The sequence below is a fragment of the Artemia franciscana genome, chromosome 6 (assembly GCF_032884065.1).
Source record: "Artemia franciscana chromosome 6, ASM3288406v1, whole genome shotgun sequence".
NCBI lineage: Eukaryota > Metazoa > Arthropoda > Branchiopoda > Anostraca > Artemiidae > Artemia > Artemia franciscana.
In genome coordinates, this window is record NC_088868.1 from 21,096,836 (window position 1) to 21,118,387 (window position 21,552).

Sequence of the window (21,552 nt, forward strand, 5' to 3'; positions counted from 1 at the left end):
TACGCAATAATTGCAAACTGGTTGGAATTGCACCTTAGGGTCTCCGGTTGACTTGGATGCCAGGGGCCTCGGGGGGATTGTTGCATGGGCTTCAGTGGAATTGGATGCTAGGGTCCCCAGTAAAAATTGATGCTAAGGCCCCGGTGGTTAGACAAGGTTAGGTGGCCTGTTGGGATCGGATGCTAGGGCCCCCAATAAAATTGATTGTTAGGGTCCCATTTGAAATGGTTGCGACGGTCCCCCGATGGAATTAGATGCTAGTGCACCTGGTGGAATTGCACTCAAGGGTCCGGCTTCTTGAAGGTTCCCCACTATTGAGTCCCTGAAGGTTTTTCCCTGGTGCTCGTAGTTTTTTTAAAAACTCGAAGAAATGTTGATTTGCTGGTGTCTAATAGGTTTTTATGGCACTTGGTATTAACCAAGTGACATATGGCAATCGCAAATTCTGTCGGTCTGTCTGTCGGTCCTGGTTTTGCTACTTTAGCCACTTCCAGGCAAGCTAGGACGATGAAATTTGGCAGGCGTATCCGGAAGCAGACTAGATTAAATTAAAAATAGTCTTTTGTTCAGTGTGACTATCTGGGGGGAGTGGGGGGCCCTTTAATTTGGAAAAAATAGCTAGGACGATGAAATTTGGCAGGCGTATCAGGAACCGGGCCAGATTGAATTAAAAATAGTCTTTTTTTCAGTGTGACCATCTGGGGGGGAGTGGGGGCCCTTTAATTCGGAAAAAATAGAAAATGAACGGGTTACGAACGGGTGATTGTACCTCAATGAAATTTGATATTTAGAAGGATATCGTGTCTCAAAGCTCTTATTTTAAATCCCGACCGGATTTGGTGACATTGGGGTCAACGGTTGATCAGAACTTAAAGAAATGTGATGTTTGGAAGGATATTGTGTCTCAGAGCTGTTATTTTAAATTCCGACCGGATATGGTGACATTGGGGGGGGGGGGGGGGTTGGGAGGGGGAAACCTAAAATCTTGGAAAACACTTCCGGGATGAAACTTGGTGAGAAAAATAAGCACAAGTCCTAGATAAATTTTTAACAACCAGAATGGATCGGCTCTCTTTGGGGTAGTTTGGGGGGGGGTAATTCTGAAAAAGTAGAGAAAATTAGGTATTTTTAACTTACGAACGGGTGAATGGATCTCAATGAAATTTGATATATAGAAGGATATCGTGTCTCAAAGCTCTTATTTTAGATCCCGACCGGATTTGGTGATATTAGGGGGGATTTGGGGGGGGGGCTAAAATCATGGAAAACGCTTAAATTGGAGGGATCGGGATGAAACTTGGTGAGAAAATTAAACAGAAGTCTTAGATATGTGATTTACATAATTGAAACGGATCCGCTCTATCGGGGGGGGGGGGGTTAATTCTGTAAAATTGGAAATATGATGTATTTTTAACTTACGATGGAGTGATCGGATCTTCATGAAACTTCATATTTAGAAGGACATCGTAGCTCAGATCTCTTATTATAAATCACAACCAGATCCAGCGTCATTGGGGAGGGGGCAGTCGGGGGAGACCGGAAATCTTAGAAAATACTTAAAGCGGAGAGATCAGGATGAAACTGGATGGGAAGAATAAAAACCTGTCTAAGATACGTGACTGACATAACCGGATCTGATCTCTTTGGTGGAGTTGGGGGTGGGGGGTAATTTGGAAAAATGAGTTATTTGTAACTTACGAAAGGGTGACCATTTCTTAATGAAATTTGATATTTAGAAGGAGCTTGTGCTTTAAAGCTCCAATTTTAAATTCCGACCAGATTCTGTGAAATTATATACAGGGGAGTTGGAGAGGGAAACCGGAATTCTTAGAAAACATGAAAATTGGGGTATTTTTATCTTACGAATAGGTGATCGGATATTAATGAAATTTGATATTTAGAAGGAATTCATGTCTCAGAGCTCTTATTTCAAATTCTGACCAGATCTTTTGACATTGGGGGGGAGTTGAAGGGGGAAATCTTGGAAAACACTTGTAGTAGAGGAATCGGGATGAAGCTTGGTGGATAGAATAAGCAAATTTCCTTGATACGTGATTGACCTAATCGTACTGGATTCGCTCTCTTTGCGGGAGTTGGGGAGAGGCGTTCAGTGATTTGGCAAGTTTGGTGCTTCTGGACGTGCTAGGACGATGAAAATTGGTAAGCGAGTCAGGGACCTGCACAAATTGACTTGATAATGTCGTTTTCCCGGATTCTACCATCTGGGGGGGGGGCTAAAGGAGAGGAAAAATTTGAAAAAACGAGATATTTATAACTTACGAGTGGGTGTTCGGAACTTAATGAATTTTGATATTTAGAAGGGCATCGTGACTCAGAGCTCTCATTTTAAATCCTGACCGGCATTAAGCCTCTGATATTCCTTTTAAATCAATCAATTGATTCTTAGAATTTTTGTAGAGCTCATACCATATGAGCTCTTGGCTCTTAGCTCTTCTTGCCTCGTCACAAGTGCCATATGAGCTTTTAGCTCTTGTTTACGTAGCAGGTGCCTGCTAAACATTCCCTACGATGTAACATGCACCTGCTTCTTGCCCTGAGATAATCGCTGTTAATATTCTTCTTCATCTTAAGTCGTTAAGGGAAGAAAAGGTGGCTATGGGCTGGTTTAAAGTGCTTATGGCGTCACTATTAATAGGACGCTATCTTAGTCCAGGACTTTTAGCTCAAAAAAGGGTCGAACCCGGACAAAATTGCAATATAAACGAAAATGGTACCAAAATGATCAGAAAAAAATTCTGTACAACATACTAAAAGTCCCCATAAATCCGAGTGGGGCGAGTACCCGAAAAACAGGGGAAAAGGGGGAAATGCGGGGGAAAATGGGAAAAATGCCGAACATGCCCAGAAAATAGTTTAAAGTGAGTTTTCTGGGGTTTTCACATACGCTTATTACGAAATTGACATCTAAAATTCAGTATAGAAAAAGAGTACTACGGAAAACGGGGGAACAGGGGAAAGAGGGGAGAAAAGAGAAGAATACAGGGTAGGGGTAGAAAGCGGTTTGAAAGATATTTTCTGGGGTATTCCTATCTGGTGATTACGAAATTGAGAAATAAAATGATATAAAAAAATCGATTAACATAAAACGGGGAAATGGGGGGGGGGAGGAGAAAAGGGAAATATACAGGGTAGGGGTAGAAAGCATGTGGAAATGTGTTTTCTGGGGTTTTTCTATCTGCTGATCACGAAACTAACCCCTAAAATGAAGGAAAGAAAACGAGAACCATGAAAACCGAACAAAACTGGAGGAAACAACGGAAAAGGGGAAGGGAGGCCTGACTCCTGAGCCAGCTGCTAATGGCTAATAAGTAGGCCTATGGACAAAATAACTCGCTTAAGTATCAAACTTGTACTTTCTTGAATCACAGACATTTCTTACAACCATTTGAATTACTAAACATAAAGAAAACAACCGCTTGGCAGTTATATATAAAATGGCTATTATATGTAAAATTTGCACTTTCGAAGGCAGTATAGTTGACTTGAAAAAGACAGCATTGATATCACTAGTCGAGCTCCTCGTCTTCGACAATCTCGTTGTCCCTGTTCAAACAGTTTATACCCTGACATTTTCCGCACGCGAACGTACACGCTAATCCATTTTTCTTGCAGCTGCATCGCGAGTTCTCGCAGCCTGTCTTACAGTTGCATCTCACGACACTCAAAAGAGTCTGAGGTGCGGGCAACAAATGGGTCATCACAGGTGAGTATTTATGGTCTCTGAGGACCCAACCCCAGTCAGCCGGGTCGAGGTCAGCTGGTTCCCCTTTCCAACGGGATACCTGGAGGCGCACTCGCTGGGAGTGGAATGAAGCTGCAGCTTCGGTTGGCGGAAGCCTTTCAGGCTTAACAAACGCCGTAGTATTAGACGAAGAAACTTTTTCCAAGAAAATTCGATGTCGCAGCTTAGTGAGATCTTCGTTTGGTCGTGCTTTATACAAGCTGAGGAGAAGATATTCACCCGCTTTCACAATTTCATCTTTGGACGATGATTCATCCAGAAACACTTTGCATTTTTTTCTGAACACTTCGCTCTTCTTCAAAAGAGGTAGCACAGCTTGCTTTCCAAGTCCGAAAACTCGTGAGGTCGTGTCACATCCCAAGAGTGCGTGCCCTACCAGAAGCAGCCTGGATACTTCTCCCATTTTTTTTTGCACTTCGTTGAAACTCTGTTTGCTTCGCTGAAACACTTCGTTGAAAGCAGAAAACTCTGAAACAATAGTTCTTGGCAACGACACTGACCTTCTGATTCTACTCTTGTATCACCTCCCACCTAATGCAAAAACACTTTACTTCGAATCGTCAACGAACGCAAAAGAAGCGATAACACCCGCACCTCAGATTGCCCGCACCTCAGACTCTTTTGAGTGTCGTGAGATGCAACTGTAAGACAGGCTGCGAGAACTCGCGATGCAGCTGCAAGAAAAATGGATTAGCGTGTACGTTCGCGTGCGGAGAATGTCAGGGTATCAACTGTTTGAACAGGGACAACGAGATTGTCGAAGACGAGGAGCTCGACTAGTGATATCAATGCTGTGTTTTTCAAGTCAACTATACTGCCTTCGAAAGTGCAAATTTTACATATAATAGCCATTTTATATATAACTGCCAAGCGGTTGTTTTCTTTATGTTTAGTAATTCAAATGGTTGTAAGAAATGTCTGTGATTCAAGAAAGTACAAGTTTGATACTTAAGCGAGTTATTTTGTCCATAGGCCTACTTATTAGCCATTAGCAGCTGGCTCAGGAGTCAGGCCTCCCTTCCCCTTTTCCGTTGTTTCCTCCAGTTTTGTTCGGTTTTCATGGTTCTCGTTTTCTTTCCTTCATTTTAGGGGTTAGTTTCGTGATCAGCAGATAGAAAAACCCCAGAAAACACATTTCCACATGCTTTCTACCCCTACCCTGTATATTTCCCTTTTCCCCTCCCCCCCATTTCCCCGTTTTATGTTAATCGGTTTTTTATATCATTTTATTTCTCAATTTCGTAATCACCAGATAGGAATACCCCAGAAAATATCTTTCAAACCGCTTTCTACCCCTACCCTGTATTCTTCTCTTTTCCCCCCTCTTTCCCCTGTTCCCCCGTTTTCCGTAGTACTCTTTTTCTATACTGAATTTTAGATGTCAATTTCGTAGTCAGCGTATGTGAAAACCCCAGAAAACTCACTTTAAACTATTTTCTGGGCATGTTCGGCATTTTTCCCATTTTCCCCCGCATTTCCCCCTTTTCCCCTGTTTTTCGGGTACTCGCCCCACTCGGATTTATGGGGACTTTTAGTATGTTGTACAGAATTTTTTTCTGATCATTTTGGTACCATTTTCGTTTATATTGCAATTTTGTCCGGGTCAAACCCTAAAAGTCCTGGACTATCTGTGCTTATGAAGTGTTTCAATTACAAATAAGATAATTTGGAGAATTACTGGAGTTTCGGTTAGATATTAGAAGTAAAGATTAAAATCATTAGGCCATTCCTAGAGCAGATAACCCCCCTTGCTCTCAACCGACTTTAACCATCAAACTACAAGCGATGTAATCTATCTAGTTATATTAAAAATGCTATAAAAAAGCACTAAGCCCTATTGTCTTTTTCAATGATTTTTTTTTTTCATTTACAAAATTATATTTGATGCATACCTACCTTCTTATTTTTCAATGACTTCATTTCTGTTCTATTTGTAGATATGAAGGGTGTATTCATATCCACCAATCATTCCATTTTCGTAGGTTCTAACAGAAGAAAGTACAATTTAGAACTGATATATTACAGAGAGAAAAACATAAATATGAAGATTTAAATTCGACCCGAGAAAATGTTTGTGAAATAGGAAGTATAGAACATTTTTTAATTTTTTGATTAACTAGGTTTGCTATTATCTTGATGATAATGCTCTAGGGTCTATATCTGATATGGACTTCTGGTGGGATATCAGAAGTTTCAAAGGCGGTATATTTACATAAATGCTAATCTGGAACATATTAGGAACTGTAGTGAATCACTATTTTTCTTTTTGTTTTATTAGTAACTAGCTTCTTGTATGATTTATTTGGTCAAATCATGAATCCGCGCTATGTCGTGAAAAATCACTAGATTTAGGAAAAATCATTAGTTTTAGAACAAGTATCACTATAAATTATTAGCTAGAAAAAATCACTTGGCAACTTGAAAATCACTAGAAATATTGTCACTATAAATCACTAGGGGTGTCAACCCTACATAGAACTCTAGTTGAAAACTAAATGAAATTAAGCTCGGCTTAAATCCAAAATACTTCAAATTTCACCTGCAACTTCGGAATAAAAGACTGCAGAACAAGAAAACAATTAAATATCAAAAAATTTGTGCTAACAAACTGTAAGTAAGAAGTGACTCAGCCGAGTAGTAATCGAAACTCTAAAAAACAGAATTTTGGTGTGAATACATACATCAACAATATTTGGTTTTTCTATGCTGTTTCAAGTCTTTTATTTTGATAATTTTTAAAGTTTGATTACCCATCAAGAGCTACGAGCCTGAGAAAATTGTACTGATTTTCCAAAAAGGTTGGAAACACCTTTAAATTAATAAGGATACTTAATGAAAATCGCACAACCACATTAAGAATGTTAAAGAAGTCTACGATAAGAGTTTCGGGTTTCAAGCTCCAAACTACAAAATATCTATAATTTGAATTTTTCGCTAAATGAAAGTTTTCCGGATGCATGTTTGTTTGTTGCTGTTTTTTCATCTCAAGGGTGATAGTATCGAACTAGTTGTCGTAGAAGATCGAAAGAGGACTTATCCGAACGGAAATCAGAACTTCTAGTGATTTTATTCAGTGATCAAAAGATTAGAGATTAACATGTCTCTGGAGAAAGGGCTGTAAACTAAAGAATTTACCCAGCGTTTACATTTACTAATTGTTATTGAAAAACTAGCAGTTGGGGTGGCACTTCGCGTCACCCCAACACCTAGTTTGAGGGGGCACTTCGCGCCCCCCGTGCGCGTAAGTCGTTACGTGCAATATTAGTTACGCGCCATTGTAGTTGTGTCCCTGTGTCCCACCTGTGGATATATATAGACTATATATATATATATATATATATATATATATATATATATATATATATATATATATATATATATATATATATATATGTTTTTAACTACGTAAAACTTGCGAATATACAACATTCTTCGCTGTCCCATTGTCTATGCATAAAAATAGATTGTCAGGTTTACCGACTCTTGAACATGGAACATAAAATTGTCCATGGGAAAAACAATCCGAATTCATATCTATACCTCATTATTCTAATGATTGCCCTTGAGCTTTGTTGATGGTGATTGCTAATCAAATATTTCCGGTGTCCCCGTCATCATTTATATATCCCCCCCTGTGCCCTGGCGTCCCCATTGTAGCTGTGTCCCTGTGTCCCGGTCGTCATTTATATTCACTGTGTCCCGGTCGTGATTTGTGTCCTGGTGTCCCGTCTGTAATTTCTCTCATTATTGTAATGATTGTCCTTGAGATTTGTTGATGGTAATTGCTAATCGAACATTTCCTGTGTCCCGGTCGTCATTTATATATCCCCTCTGTGCTCCCTGGTGTCCCCGTTGTAGTTGTGTCCCTGTGTCCCGGTCGTTATTTGTGTCCTGGTGTCCCAGTCTGTAATTTCTCTTTGAGTGTCCCGGTCGTCGTTTATACTCCCTGTGTCCCTGTGTCCCGGTCGGCATTTGTCGATGGGAAAAACAATCCGTATTCAGATCTATACCTCATTATTCTTATGATTGCCCTTGAGCTTTGTTGATGGTGATTGCTAATCGAACATTCCCTGTCTCACCTTCGTCATTTATATATACCCCATGTGCCCCCCGGCGTCCCTGTTGTATTTGTGTCCCCAGTCTGTAATTTCTCTTTGAGTGTCCCGGTCGTCATTTATATTCCCTGTGTCCCGGTCGTCAGTTATGTCCCGGTTGTTCATGGGAAAAACAATCCCTATTCAGATCTATACCTCATTATTCTAATGATTACCCTTGAGCTTTGTTGATGGTGATTGCTAATCGAACATTCTCTGTGTCCCGGTCGTCATTTATATATTCCCTTCTGCCCCCCGGCGTCCCCATTGTAGTTGTGTCCCTGTGCCCCGGTCGTCATTTATATTCCCTGTGTCCCGGTTGTTATTTGTGTCCCGGTGTCCCAGTCTGTAATTTCTCTTTGAGTGTCCCGGTCGTTATTTATATTCCCTGTGTCCCGGTGGTCATTTGTGTCCCGTTGTCCCGGTCTTTAATTTCGTCAGTCAACACACAAACATGACGTCAGTCAACACACAAACAAACAAACAACTTATTTATATATATATATGTATACATATATATATATATATATATATATATATATATATATATATATATATATATATATATATATATATATATATATATATATATATATATATATATATATATATGTTTTTAACTACGTAAAACTTGCGAATATACAACATTCTTGGCTTTCCCATTGTCTGTGCATATACAAAGCCTTATATACTTATAACGACGTCATATGCAAACGCTCTTTTTACAAACAAACAAACATGCATACATACAACTCATTTTTATATAGATAGATAGATAGATAGATAGATAGATACAATACAAATAACGGCGTAAAACTTGCGAATATACAACATTCTTCGCTGTCCCATTATCGGTGCATATAAATAGATTGTCAGGTTTACCGACCCACGAACATGCAACGTACAATTGTCCATGGGAAAAACAATCTGTATTAAGATCTATACCACATTTTTATAATGATTGCCCTTGATCTTTGTTGATGGTGATTGCAAATGCTAATCGAATTAGGAATTGCAATCTTTTAAATTGAAAAGGCAGATCCGTTGGAATCATGGGAATGCGAGGAATAAGAACAGCCCCACGCTCAAAAGGCCATGTCAAGATTATTGCCTCTATTACGTTTTCAGTTGGTTTTTATTTTACGGCAAGTCGCTTGCCATTGCAAAGCTTTGGAGGGTTTATATTTCGTAACAATATTATTGCTACGCCTGTTTTTAGTCGTAGCACGTATGGTGGAAACCCTGTGAGATCCAGGGAATTTAAAACTTCAAATGGGTAGTTAACCGCTTCATTTGGTTCCACAACAGTGTCGACTGACTTGTAAAGTACTGCCTGGTCTCAAATCTTGGTCAAAACAATATTGTTGATTTCGTGGACGTCTATATTTTTGGCTACCAGAATCGCTCGTTAACTTAGCCATTTATGATTTTTATAATTGGTTAGAATATTCGGAAATACTTTTTCAATCAATTTATTTTTGGATGTCACAAAATTATAGAATTCAGCAGGTAGTTGTATACGTCCTGAAATTGAGTCTACTGGGAGCTTTCCGTTTCCAATTGCCAGCAATTGATCTGAAAATGTTTGACCAGAGTCATCGTTTTGCAATCGGACACGCATATTTGTAGTTAATTTTAATGTCTTTACGTGTGCCCAAAAATTAGAATTTTCAGGCAAGCATTCATTTCGTCTGCAGGGGTTGATCTAGGTATTATAGGTAATGTTTGCCTGTAATCTCCCGCAAGCAATGTTAATGTGCTGCCAAAGGGTTTCGAATTCCCTCGCAAATCTTTCAAACATTGATCCAGAGCCTCGAGCGATTTTTTGTGTGCCATTGTGCACTCGTCCCAAATAATAAGTTTGTATTGCTGCAATGCTTTACCCATCCCAGATGATTTGGAAATATTGCACGTGGGAGTTACTGTAGAATGCAAATTCAGAGGCAATTTCAAAGCAGAATGAGCAGTTCTTCCACCAGGCAGCAACGTTGCGGCTATTCCGGGCAACGCAATTCCCAACGCTATAACATTTTTTGATCGAATTGATGCCAGAATCAGTTTTATCACAAACGTTTTACCAGTACCTCCTGGCGCATCCAAAAAGAAAATTTCTCCAACGTTGTTCGCGACACAATGCATTATCGTATCATCAATGTCTTTTGTCTCCGACGTTAACTTAGAAATGTTATTTTGTACATACGACATTAGATCACTCCTGCTGTAACTTTGTTCACGATCCAATTCTACACATGTCGAAACAGCAGCGGTACGATTAGGTGAAGGCATTCCCAAATCCTGAAGAGGTTTGTTTGCCATACATACGCACAAATCTTCAATAATAACTAAAGTGTAATTATAAATTTCTGATGTAAAATCAAAAGTCATATCTGACGTCTCTAACCGTTTTCGATGGAGTATATCTTCGGACATTTTCGATTCATATTTTTCCCATAACTCTGTAGGAGCTGAAGGAGAGCAAGTTGTTAGTATGATTCCAAACAATGCACGAATTTGACTTGGAGTTGACGTTTTGCACGCGTCATTGATGCAGTTATCCCAGTGTTGGTCATTCTCCAATAAATTCAGAGCTTGGTATGCACTACGATAAGTGTCATGTATAGTACCTTTTACAGTTCTCAAATACTCAAAGGATGTCGGACCGAGTACATTCACCAAAAGCAGGCGTAGAAAGAAGCATTCATGTTGATTGGGGTGAACGGTCTAGAGTCTTCCTATCGTGGTATCTCTGAAGATGGTAGGTTGGCCGTCGACTTACTTACCCTGTTTTCGACGTTCAAATACTTTATTTTTAGTATTCCACTTGTAATACGATGGCACTTCAGTATACAGCAGTTTTTTTGCAAAAGAATCATTTTTGCATAACGAAAAGAAAGCAGTTAACGTTGTATCCGGTGGATTCAGAGGTCTTTGTTGCACGTTGGATTCCGAAGAATAAACACTTTGACCATTCTGTAAATGTACCGCTAAGTCAACAACAGCTGGACTTCGTCCATGTATCGGAAATGAAATAATTCGCCAAACAGCTTCATTACTGCTTATGTATCTTCCAGTCTTATATTGTACGATTTCGTCGATATCACTGATTTCGGACTGCAAGCCAAGAACTGCCATGTCACTGCCTTTGTAGACGTATTTACATATGTATTTGATTGCCTTTACTTATCATGTAGCCAGATTAGTATATGTGCGTGTGGCAATCCTCGTTTTTGCCATTCCATTGAGTACATCCAGTATCGCACTGACCCAAACACTTTAAGTTTTATTCTGTAGTTTATCAGCTATTTCAACTTTTGCCGGAAGACACGGGCTGTAATGTCATGTCTATGAACCGCCGATTGTCCTTGAAGTAAAAGCTGCTGTATCTCGTCCCAAGATTGATTACATGTAAACGTAATAAATAAATCTGGACGACCTTAGAGACGAACATACGCAAAAGCATCTTGAGCATATTCATGCATATGACGGGGACTGCCAGCATATGATGAAGGTAAAATCGTTAATCTTCCAACGATTGTGGTATTACCGTCATTTACAACTGCATCTCGCAAATGAATGTATAAGTGATAACCGTCGGATCCATCTCAAAAAATGATAGGATATTGTAGGGCATCGTAGCATCGATGAGTCTCAGCAATTCTTACCAACTGAGCGTTTCGCTTATGAAGAATAATATCTCGAGGTAAAAACTGATCACCGACCATAACGATTGCCACTTCGTCGATAGTTGGAGCATTGTATCTTTGCACGTGTTGGCCAGGAGGCGTTTTGTCAGCGGAAATAACAATTTTATGCGTATCAGTAGGCATCAAATCGATGGCTGTTTTGAACAGACGCGCTAAATTATTTTTGTCATGGAAAAGATGTTCCAATTTGGAAACAATAGTCCTTTCAACGTCGGGAAAAATTTCGCAACGTGCATTCAACTCGGAATTTCTATCAGTGATGAAGTACAGTTGTAAAAATTTACGATTCTCGCCTGAGAATGGTAGAAGGGACCCTTCTCTATGATAAATTTGCCCTTTTACTTTGAAAGTAGGCATGAATTGATCTGGATTTTAGATTTTGGCACCAAACGACGTCATTTCGAAACAAGAGTTATATTTTCTGATCTGTGATAAAAAAAACGCTTAGATTCTGACGTAGTTCCAGTAAGCAAAGTCTTCAATGGCTCTGGTGGTGCAGCCAGTAGAGGAAGTTTAACTTTTCCTGAGGCACAACACATTCCCATTGTTTCACCATTAAAATTCAAGGCCTTGCAATAGGGACAAATTTTAGACATAGTCCCGATTTGAACACATCTACTAATGCTATAATCATCAACTGGGCTGTTTTCAGGTTACTCTTGTGATTCCTCGGCACCCTTTCTTTTGGTAATTTCTCTTTGAGACGCAAGCCTAATTTCACGCTGTTGTTGTAATTCCTCGGCACGCTTTCTTTTGGTGATTTCTCTTTGAGATGCAAGCCTGTTTTCACACTGTTGTTGTGGTTCCTCGGCACGCTTTCTTTTCATACTTTCTCTATTAGCCGCAAGCCTGTTTTCATGCTGTTCTTGTGATTCCTCGGCACGCTTTCTTTTCTTACTTTCTCTATCAGCCACAAGTCTTTTGGCATAGACTCTTTGAGCAGCTTCCTCGGCTGTTGCCATTGTAGGTTCTTCAGTCATTTTACTTTGGCGCTTCGCGCCACCCCAACCTGTCCCGGTCTGTCTTTTCCCTTTGAGTGTCCTGGTCGTCATTTGTGTCTCGGTGCTTTGTTGATGGTGATTGCTAATCGAACATTCCTTGTGTCCCAGTCGCTTTCTCTTTGAGTGTCCCGGTCGTCATTTATATTCTCTATGTCTCGGTGTCCCGGTCGTCATTTGTGTCCCGATGTCCTGGTCTGTAATTTCGTCAGTCGACAAATATGACATCAGTCGACACACAAACATGACGTCACTCGAGACACAGACACAAGAGACTAGCCCCGGTCCCGGTCTGTATATACAATCGTTTCTGAATTGGTATATGATGAAATACATTTTTGTGTTTTTCCCCTTTTTTTCTTTTTAGTTTTTTTTTTTGGTTTTTACTTTTTTTTTAGTTTTTTAGTTTTTTTTTTCTTTTTTCTTATTAGTTTTTTTGTAGTTTTTACCTTTTTATTTTTTTTATTTTTATTTTTTTAGTTTTGTTTTCTCCTTTATTATTCAGTTTTTTCCTATTTTTTTTTTTCTTTCTTAGTTTTTTTTTTTAGTTTTTTTTTAGTTTTTTTAGTTTTTTTTATTATTTTTAGTTTTTTTTTCTTTTTAGTTTTTATCTTTTTTTTCGTTTTTTTCGTTTTTTTTTTTACTTATGTCCTGGTCTTCATTTATATTCCCTATGTCCCGGTCGTCATTTTTTGTCCGGTGCTTTGTTGATGGTGATTGCTAATCGAACACTCCTTGTGTCCCTGTCGCTTTCTCTTTGAGTGTCCCGGTCGTCATTTGTGTCCCGATGTCCCGGTCTGTAATTTCTTCAGTCAACAAACATGACGTCAGTATGATGAAATAAATTTTTGTGTTTCCCCTTTTTTTCTTTTTAGTTTTTTTTTGTTTTTACTTTTTTTTCGTTTTTCTTTTTAGTTTTTTTTTGTAGTTTTTACCTTTTTATTTTTTTTTATTTTTATTTTTTTGGTTTTGTTTTTCCTCCTTATTTTTCAGTTTTTTTCCTTTTTTATTTTTTTAACTTTTTTAGATTTTTTAGTTTTTTTAGCTTTTTTTTACTTATGTCCTGGTCGTCATTTATATTCCCTGTGTCCCGATCGTCATTTGTGTCCCGGTGCTTTGTTGATGGTGATTGCTAATCGAACATTCCTTATGTCCCGGTTGCTTTCTCTTTGAGTGTCCCGGTCGTCATTTGTGTCCCGATGTCCCGGTCCGTAATTTCGTCAATCGACAAACATGACGTCAGTATGATGAAATAAATTTTTGTGTTTCCCCTGTTTTTCTTTTTAGTTTTTTTTGGTTTTTACTTTTTTTTAGTTTTTTTTTCGTTTTTCTTTTTAGTTTTTTTTGTAGTTTTTACCTTTTTAGTTTTTTTTATTTTTATTTTTTTAGTTTTGTTTTTCCCCCTTATTTTTCAGTTTTTTTCCTTTTTTTCTTTTTTTATCGATTTTTAGTTTTTTAGTTTTTTTAGCTTTTTTAGTTTTTTATTAGTTTTTTTTTTCTTTTTATTTTTTTTTGTAGTTTTTACCTTTTTTTAGTTTTTTTAGCTTTTTTTTACTTATGTACTGGTCGTCATTTATATTCCCTGTGTCTCGATCGTCATTTTTGTCCCGGTGCTTTGTTGATGGTGATTGCTAATCGAACATTCCTTGTGTCCCGGTCGCTTTCTATTTGAGTGTCCCGGTCGTCATTTATATTCCCTATGTCCCGGTGCTCCGGTCGTCATTTGTGTCCCGATGTCCCGGTCCGTAATTTCGTCAGTCGACGAAACATGACGTGAGTCGGCATCTATTATCTATATATATATATACTAGTTGGTGGGGCGCTTCGCGCCCCCCGCGCGCGTAAGTCGTTACGCGCCATATTAGTTACGCACCATTGTAGTTGTGTCCCTGTGTCCCACCTGTGAATATATATAGATATATATATATGTTTTAACTACGTAAAACATGCGAATATACAACATTCTTCGCTGTCCCATTGTCTGTGCATATAAATAGATTGTCAGGTTTACTGACTCTTGAACATGCAACATATAATTGTCCATGGGAAAAACAATCCGTATTCAGATCTATACCTCATTATTCTAATGATGTGTCCCTGGGTCCCGGTCGTCATTTTTATTCCCTGTGTCCCGGTCGTCATTTGTGTCCCGGTGTCCCAGTTTGTAATTTCTCTTTGAGTGTCTCGGTCGTCATTTATATTCCCTATGTCCCGGTGTCCCGGTCGTCATTTGTGTCCCGGTCTGTAATTTCTATTCGAACAATCCCTGTGTCCCGGTCGTCATTTATATATCCCGCCTGTGCCCCCGGCGTCCCCGTTGTAGTTGTGTCCCTGTGTCCCGGTCGTCATTTATATTCCCTGTGTCCCGGTCGTGATTTGTGTCCGGGTGTCCCAGTCTGTAATTTTTCTTTGAGGTTCCCGGTCGTCACTTATATTCCCTCTGTCTCGGTCGTCATTTGTGTCCCGGTCTGTAATTTCTCTTTGAGTGTTTTTTCTTTTTAGTTTTTTTTTAGTTTTTTACCTTTTTTTCTTTTTTCAGTTTTCTTTTTCTTCTTTATTTTTCAGCGTCACTATGACGAACCTTTGTTTTTTTAACTAAAATCTGGTAGGCATTGATGACCTTATCCAAGTCAAAATCCCAAACCCAATCATCATCGCTATCATTTTCAGTTTTGATATGTTTTGACTCTCGTTGTCCAGGTGGATCTTCATCTAACTGCGCGGTTTTGTGTTCTTTAGCCTCAAGCCTGTTTCCTTGCTGTTCTTTTGATTCCTCGGAACGCTTTCTTTTCTGACTTTCTCTATCAGCAGCAAGTTTTTTGGCATAGACTCTTTGAGCATCTTCATCGGCTTTTGCCATTGTAAGTTCATCAGTCATTTTAAACTTAAACATTAATAGATTTCTACGTGAACATATATGTCTTAAATATCTTTAATGACGTCACCGTCATAGCAAAAATGACGGCAACTAACTTCATGACGTCAGTCGACAAAGAAACATGACGTCACCTGATCCACAGACAGACAACTTATTTTTATATATATAGAAGATAGATATATATATATATATATATATATATATATATATATATATATATATATATATATATATATATATATATATATATATATATATATATATATATATATATATATATATATAAATAAGTTGTCTATGTGTGTGATTCGAGTGACGTCATTTTTGTGTGTTGACTGATAAAAAAAAAAATTATAAAAAAATTACATAAAAAAATTATTTCTAACGAAACTGATGATGTGATTTCCGCTGAAATACCTGATGAAAATGTCGATAAGCAGTTATATGTTATTGTTGTCAAAAATATGATACATGGACCTTGCGGTGCACTGAACGAAAATTCACCATGCATGGCCAAAGGAAGGTGCACAAAGCAATATATTCGACTTTTAGTTACCAACACAATTACTGGCAATGATGGTTATCCACAATATAGAAGAAGATCTACTGAAGATGGTGGTAAAACAGCAATAATAAAGAAGCGTAACGGTACCACCATCGAAGTAGATAACCAGTGGGTTGTTCCATATTCCCCATTATTATCAAAACATTTGGGAGACCTATTACAACTAGAACCATTCAAACAATTGCATGAGCAACTGATGAAAAAAACCCAGGCACAAATGATCATAACTATGCAGATGAAAGTGAAAATCAGATGAGACAACCCATTCACGATGGACACGATAACATTGACTAAAATGCGAAAAAACATGAGGAAATCGATGATTAATTATATTTTCAAATATTTGCACTATCCTTGCGAGTTGAATCGAACCTGCGAACCTTTACTTTGAGGGTGAGAAATGGTCCAGTACGCCATCGCAAGGTGTTTAATATTTTTGTTGTTGTGTAACAAGGATAATATAAGACTACAAATAATACTATAATATATCTATCTATATATCTATCTATATCATATAAAAATCATTTGGTTTATTTGCACTAGTTTTATCGATGTATCAAGGAGGCACACTCGTGCCTCTATAAAGAGGCGAACCACGACAATGTTAAGCGATCTTTGGTTCCAGTGGTCGCAGAGGGATGGGGAGGGATGCATTTCGTAGCCCGAGCTCCAACTAAGAAACCTGCCAAATTTCATCCCCCTCCAACTTTTCCTTCATGGGGGAAAATCCAACTTTTCCTTCATGGGGAAAGTTTCGACCCGTCAACCTCAGCCCCCCTTTAACGTTGTCTGATCGGGCTGAAACTCACAAGTTAAGGTCCCCTAGGGCCCAGGAGCTTATCCGCGAAATTTCAGCTTGATCCAATAACTCCTTCCCTGTTTTCCAAAAACCACGCATAGACACTTAAAGTTCATGTTCTTTTTTTTCTTCGACGCCTACAGGTCACAGCCGACATCGGATCTGGGTGTACGAAGACTCATTCGATGCGAAATTCTCCGAGTAAGTGCCCTTGAAAGTTTTGTAGGAAAATCTTAACCCCCCGAAAGTTTTAACCCCCCAACTCCATCCCACCCCTTTAACGTTGTCCGATCGGGCTGAAATTCACAAGTTAAGGTCCCCTATGACCCAGGAGCCTATCCGCGAAATTTCAGCTCGATCCGATAACTCCTTCCCTGTTTTCCAGAAACCACGCATTAGCTACTTAATTAACCCAATTCTCCATATGAGCCCATGTTAATTTGAAATTTTTAAAAGTTATTTAAAAGTTATATTTACACACATGTAAGTGGTTAGCTCAGTCGGTAGAGCGTGGGACTTTTAATCCTCGGGTTAAGGGTTCAAGTCCCTTACGGGTTTTCTTTTACACAAGATCAAAATAAAAGTGTATAATTTTGATAACACCTGGACTGCTTATCATTTGAGAAATAACAGAATATTAGCTTCTTATGAGCAAAAGAAACATTTCGGTAATTCTATCTATTTTTTTTTCTATTTTATACAATGATTTAAAAGCGGGGGGTATTAAATTACATCCACCATGGATTGTAGAAAAACGTACAGAAATAATATGAAAAAAACTTCGTTTTCTTAAAGAGTTAAAGAGGCTGCGTCCCAAAGTCGAACCTTAAAACGTGCAGGAATTAGAAGAGGCAGTTGGGGGGCTGCCGCCCCCAAACCCCCAGCTTTTAAAGACTCTTTTGTACAGGTTTTTTGTTTTTTTGCTAACCCCCCGCTCTTGGCTTGGGAAAGGCCCTCTTTTAATTAACAAAACATTGAAATGAATGAATAATGGAATAACTTCGAAAAATGTTAAACACAAGAGGACAGGAGAACCATTGCGCCGAAACTAGTAATTAGTAACAATGAAGTCCCCCCACAAAAAAAACCTGTACAAAAGAGTCTTTAAAAGCTGGGGGTTTGGGGGGCGACAGCCCCCCAACTGCCTCTTCTAATTCCTGTACGTTTTAAGGTTCGACTTTGGGACGCAGCCTCTTTAACTCTTTAAGAAAACGAAGTTTTTTTCATATTATTATTTTCTGAAACGATCACCTGAATACCCTTCGTCTTCTTGGAAAGTAAAGTTCAAACATGCATGCCTTTCTAAATAACATATATTGTATGCAAACAATGAATGAATTGTCTAGCTTACAGCCCTTGTCCTGAGGATAATTGGGAGGTTGGCACCCCCAAAGACATAATTACTGGACCTTTCAACAAGGCTGAACAAAATTAAATCTTTTAAAATCTCGATCGGATATGTTTTGGAAAATGATGGGGCTAATTGCTGTCCATTCATTTTTGACTCTTAAAAAGGGCACTAAAACTTTGGACTTCCATTGAAAGTAAGTCCTTCCGACCTAAAGCTTATACAACCACCCGTTCCATAAAAGCTTTATATGCCCCGGGGCATAACTTACAACCCTTGCCCATGGGCTCTGGGGGACTGTGTCCACCCTAAAGACATTGTCTTTAGACAATGTGTTTTATTGTCCCCAAACCCCCCGCTTTTAAAAAAAATTTTGTACAGGTTTTTTGTTGTGGGGGGACTTCATTGTTACTAATTACTAGTTTCGGCGCAATGGTTCTCCTGTCCTCTTGTGTTTAACATTTTTCGAAGTTATTCCATTATTCATTCATTTCAATTTTTTGTTAATTAAAAGAGGGCCTTTCCGAAGCCAAGAGCGGGGGGTACAACAAAAAACCTGTACAAAAGAGTCTTTAAAAGCGGGGGGTTTGGGGGGGGCGGCAGCCCCCCATCTGCCTCTCCTAATTTCTGTATGTTTTAAGGTTCGACTTTGGGACGCAGCCTCTTTAACTCTTTAAGAAAACGAAGTTTTTTCATATTATATCATCATATGTCAGATGTCAGATGTCTCATATGTCAGATGAGCTTTGAAGTAATAATTTTGTTCGTTTTAAGTTTCAATTTTGCTCTTAGCTTCCTTCATAAACAAAAGCTAAGAGCCCATATGGCACTTGTGAAGAGGTCGGAAGAGCCAAGAGCTTATATGGCATGAGCTCTAGCAAAATTCCAAGAATCAATAGATTGATTTAAAAGGAAAATCAGAGGCTTAATGCCGGTCGAGATTTAAAATAAGAGCTCTGAGACCAAGGTCCTTCTAAATATAAAACTTCATTAAGATCCGAGCACCCACTCGTAAGTTAAAAATACCTAATTTTTTCAAATTTTTCCTCTCCCTTCAGCCCTTCAGACGGTCGAATCGGGGAAAACGTCAGTTAACGTCAGTTATAAAGTCAATTTATGCAAGCCCCTAACACACCTACCTCTTTTCATCGTCCTAGCACGCCCAGAAGCATCAAACTCGCCAAAGCACTGGATCCATCTCTAACTCCCCCAAAGAGAGTGGATCCAGTCCGGTTACGTCAATCACATATCTGCGACATTCGCTCATTCTACCTATATAAGTTTCATCCCGACCTCGCCACACTAAGCGTTTTCCAAGATTTCGAGTTCCCCCTCCAACTTCCCCCAATACCACCAGATCTGGTTGGGATTTAAAATAAGAGCTTTGACGCATGTTTTCGTTCTAAATATAAAATTTCATTAAGATCCGGTCACCCTTTCTCAAGTTAAAAATACCTCAACTTTTCTGATTTTTACGAATTAACACCTCTCCCCCAATTCCCCCAAAGAGAGTGGATCCGTTCCAGTTATGTCAATTACATATTTAGAACTTGTGATTATTCTCCCCATCAAGTTTCGTCCTGATCTCTCCACTCTAAGCATTTTTCAAGATTTCCGGTTTCCAAGATTTCTGTTTCCCCCCTCCAGTCCACCATGTCCCCGGATCCGATTAAAATTTAAAATAGAGCATCTGAGACATAAGATGTTTCTATATATCAAGTTTCATTAAGATCTGTTCACCAATTCGTAAGATAAAGATACCTTAATTTTCACGTTTTCCAAGATTTCCGGTTTTCCCATCCAACTCCACCTAATGTCACCGGATCTGGTCGGTATTTAAAATAAGAGCTTTGAAGCACAAGATCCTTCTAAATGTCGAATTTCATAAGATCCGATCACCCGTTCGTAAGTTAAAAATACCTCATTTTTTCTATTTTTTCCGAACTAACCGTCTCCCTACTTGTAGTAGTTTTCTAATTTGTAATTAGAAACTATTTCTAATTTAATTGGGTGTGATCCCTGATACGCCTGCCAATTTCATCATCCCAGCTTATCTGGAAGTGCCTAAACTAGCAAAACCGGGACCGACAGACAGACCGACAGAATTTGCTATCGCTATGTGTCACTTGGTAAATATCAAGTGCCATAAAAATGCTATTAAGTTTTACCGTAAAGGTTGAGAGGTTCCTAGAGGAGGGGGAACAACTAAACCGCTTAAAAAATGTTTGTTGCTTAAGGAAGCACTAACTTCATCTCAACGGCCCTTGTGATCCGACAGTCGTTCTATAAGAATTTAAGCAAAAGATCTGACTTCAGTCTTTAGAGAAGGGGACTCAGGATGAAGCCCGCTCATACGCGGAATAAAATCTGTTCGTTCTAAGTTTTGGTAGCACAGATCACTCTTTCTTGACGAACCCTATTCTTAAGTAAAGACTGAAGCGCAGTGGGTCATGCGTTGGGGTCATTAAATCGTAATATCATAACCCATTGATTTCAGTATCATACTTTCTCAGTAGGGGCATCCCTCGGACCACTGAGCGTGTTCTCAGGTGGTGGATAAGTGAAATATCTATAGAAATATAGGGTACCTCTGTTGAATAGGATTTGCGGACCAAGGGGGGCCTTGTCCCTGAGGGTCCATAAAAGAAACTGGGGCAGCATAGTTTCGGGCCATAAGCACAGGTGGAGGGGGAAGAAGGTTCCTTGGATATAAACTAAGTAGTGCCCACTGGTGTGAGGGCATGTTCCGTCAGTTGCACACTTTCTCCTAGTAATGGAGTATGGTGAAGCGAAACACCATCATGGGATAATCTTCTATAAGAGGACAATTCCAAAAGGTTGGAAGATCAAGACATGGACAATGGCCTCTGCAATATGATGGAGAGAAATGAATCACTGCTTTCAAGGAATTTGCCAAGAAATACACTTTTCCTACATATGAATTTGGCCAGAAAATTGAAAGATCTAAGTACTTCTGTGTCTAGATTAACCGACGACTCTTAGTTGGAGGAAAGTCAAATCCACTACCATGTCCAGGGTAGCCCACGGTCCTTTTTAGAATGATTCTAAATCTTCTACCACGTAAGGGGAACCCAAAACCATTATTGACCTAATACGACCCTCAGATGGGACGACACTTTAATAATAAGGAAAATATTTTTATTCTTGGTATACTTAACACGCAAACTCTTGCAAACCCTGGGAATATCGATTTTTTATTGTGAGAAATTAATAACTAAAAATGGGTTGTAGTTGGCCTGTCTAAAACATACCTTCTCAAACTGGAAGAAAATATCCTTGGAACCACTTCCCTATTGTCTGGACGCACTGGCAATGCTCACTGAGGGGTTGTTGGGGTTCATTTTATCGTCAGCTTCCTAGACATCACGGATCAACTTCACTT

The 21,552-nt window shown here is 39.0% G+C and overlaps 1 protein-coding gene across 5 annotated transcripts in view; it reads left to right on the forward strand.

Annotated features, from left to right (window-relative positions):
• The window catches only part of LOC136028177 (dicarboxylate carrier SLC25A8-like), a 119,016-nt gene that overhangs the window by 92,067 nt on the left and 5,397 nt on the right, over positions 1 to 21,552 (forward strand). The window lies entirely within an intron of this gene.